Source organism: Schistocerca serialis, unplaced genomic scaffold (assembly GCF_023864345.2).
Source record: "Schistocerca serialis cubense isolate TAMUIC-IGC-003099 unplaced genomic scaffold, iqSchSeri2.2 HiC_scaffold_1196, whole genome shotgun sequence".
Taxonomy (NCBI): Eukaryota; Metazoa; Arthropoda; class Insecta; order Orthoptera; family Acrididae; genus Schistocerca; species Schistocerca serialis.
This window is the reverse complement of record NW_026047399.1, coordinates 777501-783959: the sequence shown is the minus strand read 5'-3', so window position 1 is coordinate 783959 and position 6459 is coordinate 777501.

Sequence of the window (6459 nt, the reverse complement as noted above, 5' to 3'; positions counted from 1 at the left end):
ACCCCACTCTGTTCTGGTCACCCTCAGGAGTGTACCTGAGACTTCACCCAGCTTCTTCTGAATGTTCCTCACATGAGGTGTGAACCACAGTCTTTCGTCAAGGGTTATTCCCAGATATGTGAACTCTTGGACAAACTTTATATTCTTGCCCTCAAATGGTATGGTAGGCGGTCTGTGCCTATCGAAAGTGCCCCTGATGGTCATGGCGACTGTTTTGTGATGGGATATTGCAAGCTTGTTCTGTCTCGTCCACCTGCTGACTTCGCCTAATGCTGTTTTTGCTCGTTCCTCTATTTGTTTCCTACTTTGCCCCTTAATTATGATTGCCAGGTCGTCTGCGTAGGCCACCTTTGCCCACTGCTCGCCCTCCCTCTCGACAACCATCTCGTCAAAGACGAGGTTCCAGAGGAATGGGCCACAAATGGAGCCTTGTGGACAACCCTTTGTGACCCATTTCTCCACGACTCCAGCCTTGCTGCTCACCATCACCTTTCGGTTCCTAAAATAATCTCCCATCAGGTCGTACAGGTTTCGTGGGCATTGGATTTGTCTTAGTCGCCTCATAACGCTGGGCCACCATAGGTTATCAAAGGCGCCTGCTATATCTACAAACACTACAACAACGTACCTCTCCTCACATTGTACGTGGCTTAGTACTTGCCTAATGGCCATCTCTGTTGATGCACCTTTCCTGAAGCCAAACTGATTTGGGGCCTTCAGGTCCGATTCCTCATATCGTTTCTCAAGACGATTTACAATAAGCCGTTCTAGGACTTTCCCTAGGATGGGGAGAAGGCATATTGGGCGGTATGATTTTGGCTCATCCCTTGGTTTGTCCTCCGATTTGAGAAGTATGCACACTCTTCCTTTCTTCCATGTTTCTGGGACTCTCCTTTCCCGTAGACAGGTGTTGTATATCTCTGAAAGGAGGTGAGGGCTGGTATGCCATACTCTTTTGATCACTGCATCATCAATGCCATCAGGACCTGTTGCTCTTCCTGGTTTGCAGGCCTTAATAGCAGCGCCTATTTCCTCAGTTGTAAAGTCTGGATCCAGCTCCACATTGTTGTAACTCTCGTTTTCGAGTTTCACAACTAGCTGATCTTCAGTATCCTGATCCGCATCGTCGTCAGGTAAGAGGGTTTGGAGCAGTGATTTTATAGTCTCTTCCCATGTCATGGTAAGAGTCTGGTTCCCAGTTTTAATGTTGCTAATTACATTCTCTGTGCCGTATTTAGGCTGGAGTACCCTTCTCGTTATGGCCCATGGATCGTTTTTGTCACAGTCAGAGACCCACTTCTGCCATGTCTCTTCTTTCGCCTTGGCTATTTCCTTGTTGAACCTGTTTTTAATTTTGTTGTAGTTGCTCTTTGCAGCTACCAGAGCAGTTTCGTTTCCGCTTTTGCGTGTGTGTTGTAGTAATCGCCGTGCAGACATGGTATCCCGCCGCAGGTTTGCTAGTTTTGTGTTCCACCATGGTACTGGATTTTGCACCTGTCTCTTCCTTCTCATTGATTTTTTACAGCTCTCATAGACTGCCACCTGCAGTCTGTTTACCTTCTCGTTGACTCCCTCCTGTGGATTTTGTAGCCAGTTCTCTGTGGCACTAATGAGCTGTCTATCAAAAATGGACCACTTTGCACAGCTTGTATTGTAATTTGGGAGTTCTTCTTTTGCCCTCATTCTTTGGGGTACTCTGGCCTCATAAGTGATCGCCCTGTGGTCACTTGATGTCCATTCCTCATGGACCATCCACCTACACAGCATTCTGGCAGCTAAGGGTGTACATATAGTAACATCGATATTACTCTCCCCATTGGGCCCACTGAAAGTAGTTAGCTGCGATCTCTCATTTATGACCAGAAGACCACGTTGAGAGATAAAGTCCTCCAACTTTCTGCCTGCCTCGTCTTTTGTTTGGCTGTGCCAGACTGGTGAGTTGGCATTTGTATCAGCTCCTATGACTATTGCTTTCCCACTCAGTTTGTCCAGGATGACCTCCAATTCTTGGAGGAACTGATCTATAGGTGAACCATATTGGCAGTAGAGGCTAACTACATAAATCTCGCCAAAATTCCCACTTACACTAGCAACAGCCATGTGCTTGTTGCAGAAATTTGTGAGCTGCATTGCTGTTAGTGTCTGCGACCTAGCTGCTATAGCTGCCTTTGTCGCTCCATCTTTGGCGCTATACATGAGCTGGTAATTTGGGGGATAGCCTACTACTTTGTTGTTTATACAGTAGGGTTCCTGTATCAACAGCACATCCACATTCTCCTCATTTACCCTCTGTGCCAGTTGATCAGGGACTACTTTTGCCCTTTGCCCATTTATTTGGAGAATCCTTATGACATTGTTCTGTGTGCCAGTCCCTTGTCTTCTTCCAGTTCGCAGAACTGAATCGTCCCTACTGGCCATAATCAGTTCTGTAGGTTATTATGGCCTTGACTCTGTTATATTCTGGGCAGGATTTCTCTGTTACGGCATGGTTGTGTGGCTTCTTAGCACGCTTGCAGTTTGCACAGTGTGCTTGCTGATCTTTCGTTGGGCAGTCCTTGTAGGTGTGTCCAGATGCTGCGCAGTGACCACAGGTGTTTTCTGCACTCGTGCACTTTGCAGCTGTGTGTCCATGTCCCTGGCATTTAAAACACCTGTTTATGTTGTTGTAGTTTCTCACTTTGTGTGAGGTACAATTTATGTAGACACGGCCCTGCTGTGTTAGCTTATTCCAGATCTCTGGTGTTGTCTCCAAAACCAAGTTTACATCTTCCCGTTCCTTTGGGCCAGTCTTGAACAGCACCTTGATGCCATCCATAACTTCTTCCTGAGACGTGTTGAGCCTGGAGAGGTTTCTTTCAAACAGCTCAGTTTTCATCTCCTCTTCTGTTGTCTGTCTTGGGACGTCGAAAATGATTACTTTTGGATTTCTTTTCTTTGGATCTGATATAGCAATTCCGGACTGAGCTATGTCTCCACACTTCCTTATTTTTTCTGCATCCTGATCGTTTGGGACCTCAAGAACAATGCCTTTGTCTTTTACTGCCTTACATTTTGAGATCCTTACATCTTTTAGTGAAGTGGCGATTAGCGTCCTTACTGTTTCTTGAAGTTCTTTGTCCGTTTTCTGAGCTCCCTCTGCTGGTTTGATCACGAGAATTTTTGGTTGCTGGGTCTTCCTGGGCTCGTTTTTTGGTATGGATGGTTGTGACGCTGCCTTGCTGGCATAGCTCTCGACTTTTACAGGAGATGTATTTAGAGTAGCCTTGACACATCTCAGCTCTGTTGTGACCTCTAGAATATCCATTTCATATTTCTTCAGTATCTGCTCGTATACTGACAGTTTCCCTAGTATGAATTTCTTCTGGGCATTGTTTATCTTGTTGTTCTCGTTAAACAGAAACGCCTCCATCTCTTCTCTTATGTTTGTCATTGCTTGTAGGTCGGTACATGTCCTAGCTCCTTCCTTGTCACTTGGATTCATGGAATTTCGGCCCACTTCCTTTCCTATATCTACATTTTCTTTACTGGGCCCCATTTTGGGGCGGCTTTTCAGAGCTCTTCTCTTCCTTAGGGCTTAGACTTCCACCTGTGATGAGAACACTTCAGGGAACAGAAAACTTCTATGGCAAGTTTGCTCTAGGTGCCAGCCACTATCCTCTTCCACCTTCACACATTTACATGATATTTCTTATGTAACTAGAGTTCTATAACCTAAAATAAAAAAAAGAAAGTAGAGTTACTAACCTAATAATAACATGAGAAGTATAAGGGCCCTATGTAACCTACGATGCTAAAAACCAAGGAGTCTATTTCCTATCGTCGACGTTCATGCAGAGCTGACAGCTACACAGTACATACGACTTAACTTCTCTGAAAGTATTTCCTAACCTAGCATGGACTAAACAATAAGACACACATATTGGGAGAGGGAGAAATACAAACTACAGACAAAATGATAACAACGAAGGTGCTGTCACAGCACACGATTTATCTTTTCAGTTCCATTTCCTAACCTAACACACATTTACACAATATTAAACACCTGCTCAGCCTGATCGATTTCCTTCCATCGATGTTCATGCATGAGAGCTGTCACTGCACTCGATTTTTCTTTTCAGTTTACTATCCTAACCTAACACATAGTTACACAGTTTCATAATTACAGACACATGTTGCACGCGATCTTTCTCATGTTGATAGTGTTTTACCCTGACAGACAGCAGAGGATGTAGGGACAGGCTATAATTATACCACCTGCAGGAAATGTGAGGGCAGACTATAACACGTCAACAGAAAGGCTGGTATCATTGGTGACTGCCGAGCGAGAGGGTCAGTTCTGCAATAAGAGCCCTACTCATTGAAGAAATGAGAAACGTGGAGGAACAGAGAGCACTTCACTAACTACAGCTTTCGAGTTTCGGCGATGTGACTTCCGATTACGAAAGAAGAATGACAATAGCTGCTATACTATGGTCGGAGAACAAGGCATTTTACACTCCATCTGCCAGGAGATGAACCATATAGCACTCGCCTTGTCTTGAGTTTCCCCTAGAGACCGTCGCTAAGCCACTGCTAACAGATCTCTTCGCGCAGCGTGCCGCGCAGTACAGGTCGCCCGCGCGTGTGCGCAGGCCGTAAGGAAATACTGCTATATAATGACAGAAGGACCACTATTTCTCTACGTCAACCGATAGAGGATGAAAAGGCGTACGGGAACACGTGTTTGATAGTTTCCTACAGGCAGGATTTGGCCGCAGACATCTGCAGTTCCCGTCACCATTCGGTCGTTTCGGTATCTTTGCTTGCAATGGCAGTACTATTGAACTCACAAGGAAAAACGTGCTTCCCTCTACATCACTGGATAGCACGATACATGGAGAACACTATCACATGCGTACAATCCTGCTACCGAAAGCCGTCACGTGGATGCAAGCGGATTACTACAGAAAACGCAGTGTGCGCGCGGTCCGACACGTGGCCGCTCCGATGTCGTCACTTACAGTGCCTATAGCTCCTAAACACACAAAAGAATGTACACTTCTCTGTTCATATTTGGATAGAGAAACACATGGGGAACAGCAGTGCATGCGTTCAAAACAGCTATCAGCTACCGTCAGGCGGATGCAAACGGATTACTGCATAGGCGCGGAAGAAAGACGACGCGTGTGCGCGCCCATAGGAAAAATCAATTTAATAGCTCTATTCTAAAAGGTACGCCACAATTTCTCTATGTCGTCAGATAGAGTACAAGAACGTCTATCAATCGGTGGTGTTGAACTTTTCCGAACACCCCCTCTTTGGATGATTATCGGCAACTTCCGGGCGCCACGTGGTTACCACGCGTTCTTCGGTTTGATTGCCTGTATCTTTTAAACTATCAATGGAAAACCCACTTGTTTACACACTGTCCGCTGGAGGAAGACCTGGAGAACACAGCCGTGTACTTGAAAGCCAGATAACGACTGAAGCTACGCGGATGGAAACGGATTTCTAAAAGCACGTGGTGCACGCGGAGATGCGCGCGAGACAAAGGGCAACACACGACCACCAAAACAGCACTTTCCAGGCACAGTGGGTCACTTTACTGCACATTTACAGATGAAATATATTTACTGCACCTGTCCAGTACCACTGAAGTGGCAACAATTCACGAGTTTGTGGTAAGTCATGGCTTTACGAAAACATCGGTTTTTTTCGAAAAATTGGACACAAATACCTTTTCGAGGACCCAGGAGATGCGCCAGCACGTCCCACGGTGTAGTCTGCGTCGGTGAAGCACTTCACATACACCACAACTTCCGTAACTAAGACGACACAACGCTAAATCTCCAATTTCGAATACGTCACCATAACACAAAAACGGTTCGACCGAGGGCAAAGATTTTCCTACACAGGTTGTAATGTCACAACACGAAACTCTGTGCCAAAATTCACAATAATCGCACTCGATTTACCCACCCAAAATGCCGAAAGAACGGGAGCGCACGCGACGCTCGACCGCGCGCGACGATAGGGACAGCGGGAATGTCGCATATTGGACGTACCTCTTCATGAAACGCATGTTATAGGGGTGGATTGCACATTGCGACTGCGGGAAAAGTCCGCCGTTCATCCGCTGGAGTTGCGAGTTGGGCGGTTGGAGTGGGGCGCAGGTGGAGTGATTGCCGGTCCACGATTTCGTGCGGCAGAGGCGCTGGCGTTGGGGTGCTGTGGTCGACAGAGGACGCAGGCTTTGTGGGTGGGGTCGAAAGATGGGCACTGTGGGCCCATCGATGTCTTGGTCGGCTTGGCGTCTCATAGATGGCGGTATCGTCGTTGCAGGACGTCATGCCGCGGGAGACCTACAGATGGCGCTGTGTTTTGTGGTGCGCTCGACATGGCGGACGTAGTGTTGTCGGATTCGCATAGATGGAGGTATTGCATGTGGTTTCGCCGTATTTTCATAGATGGCGATACTGT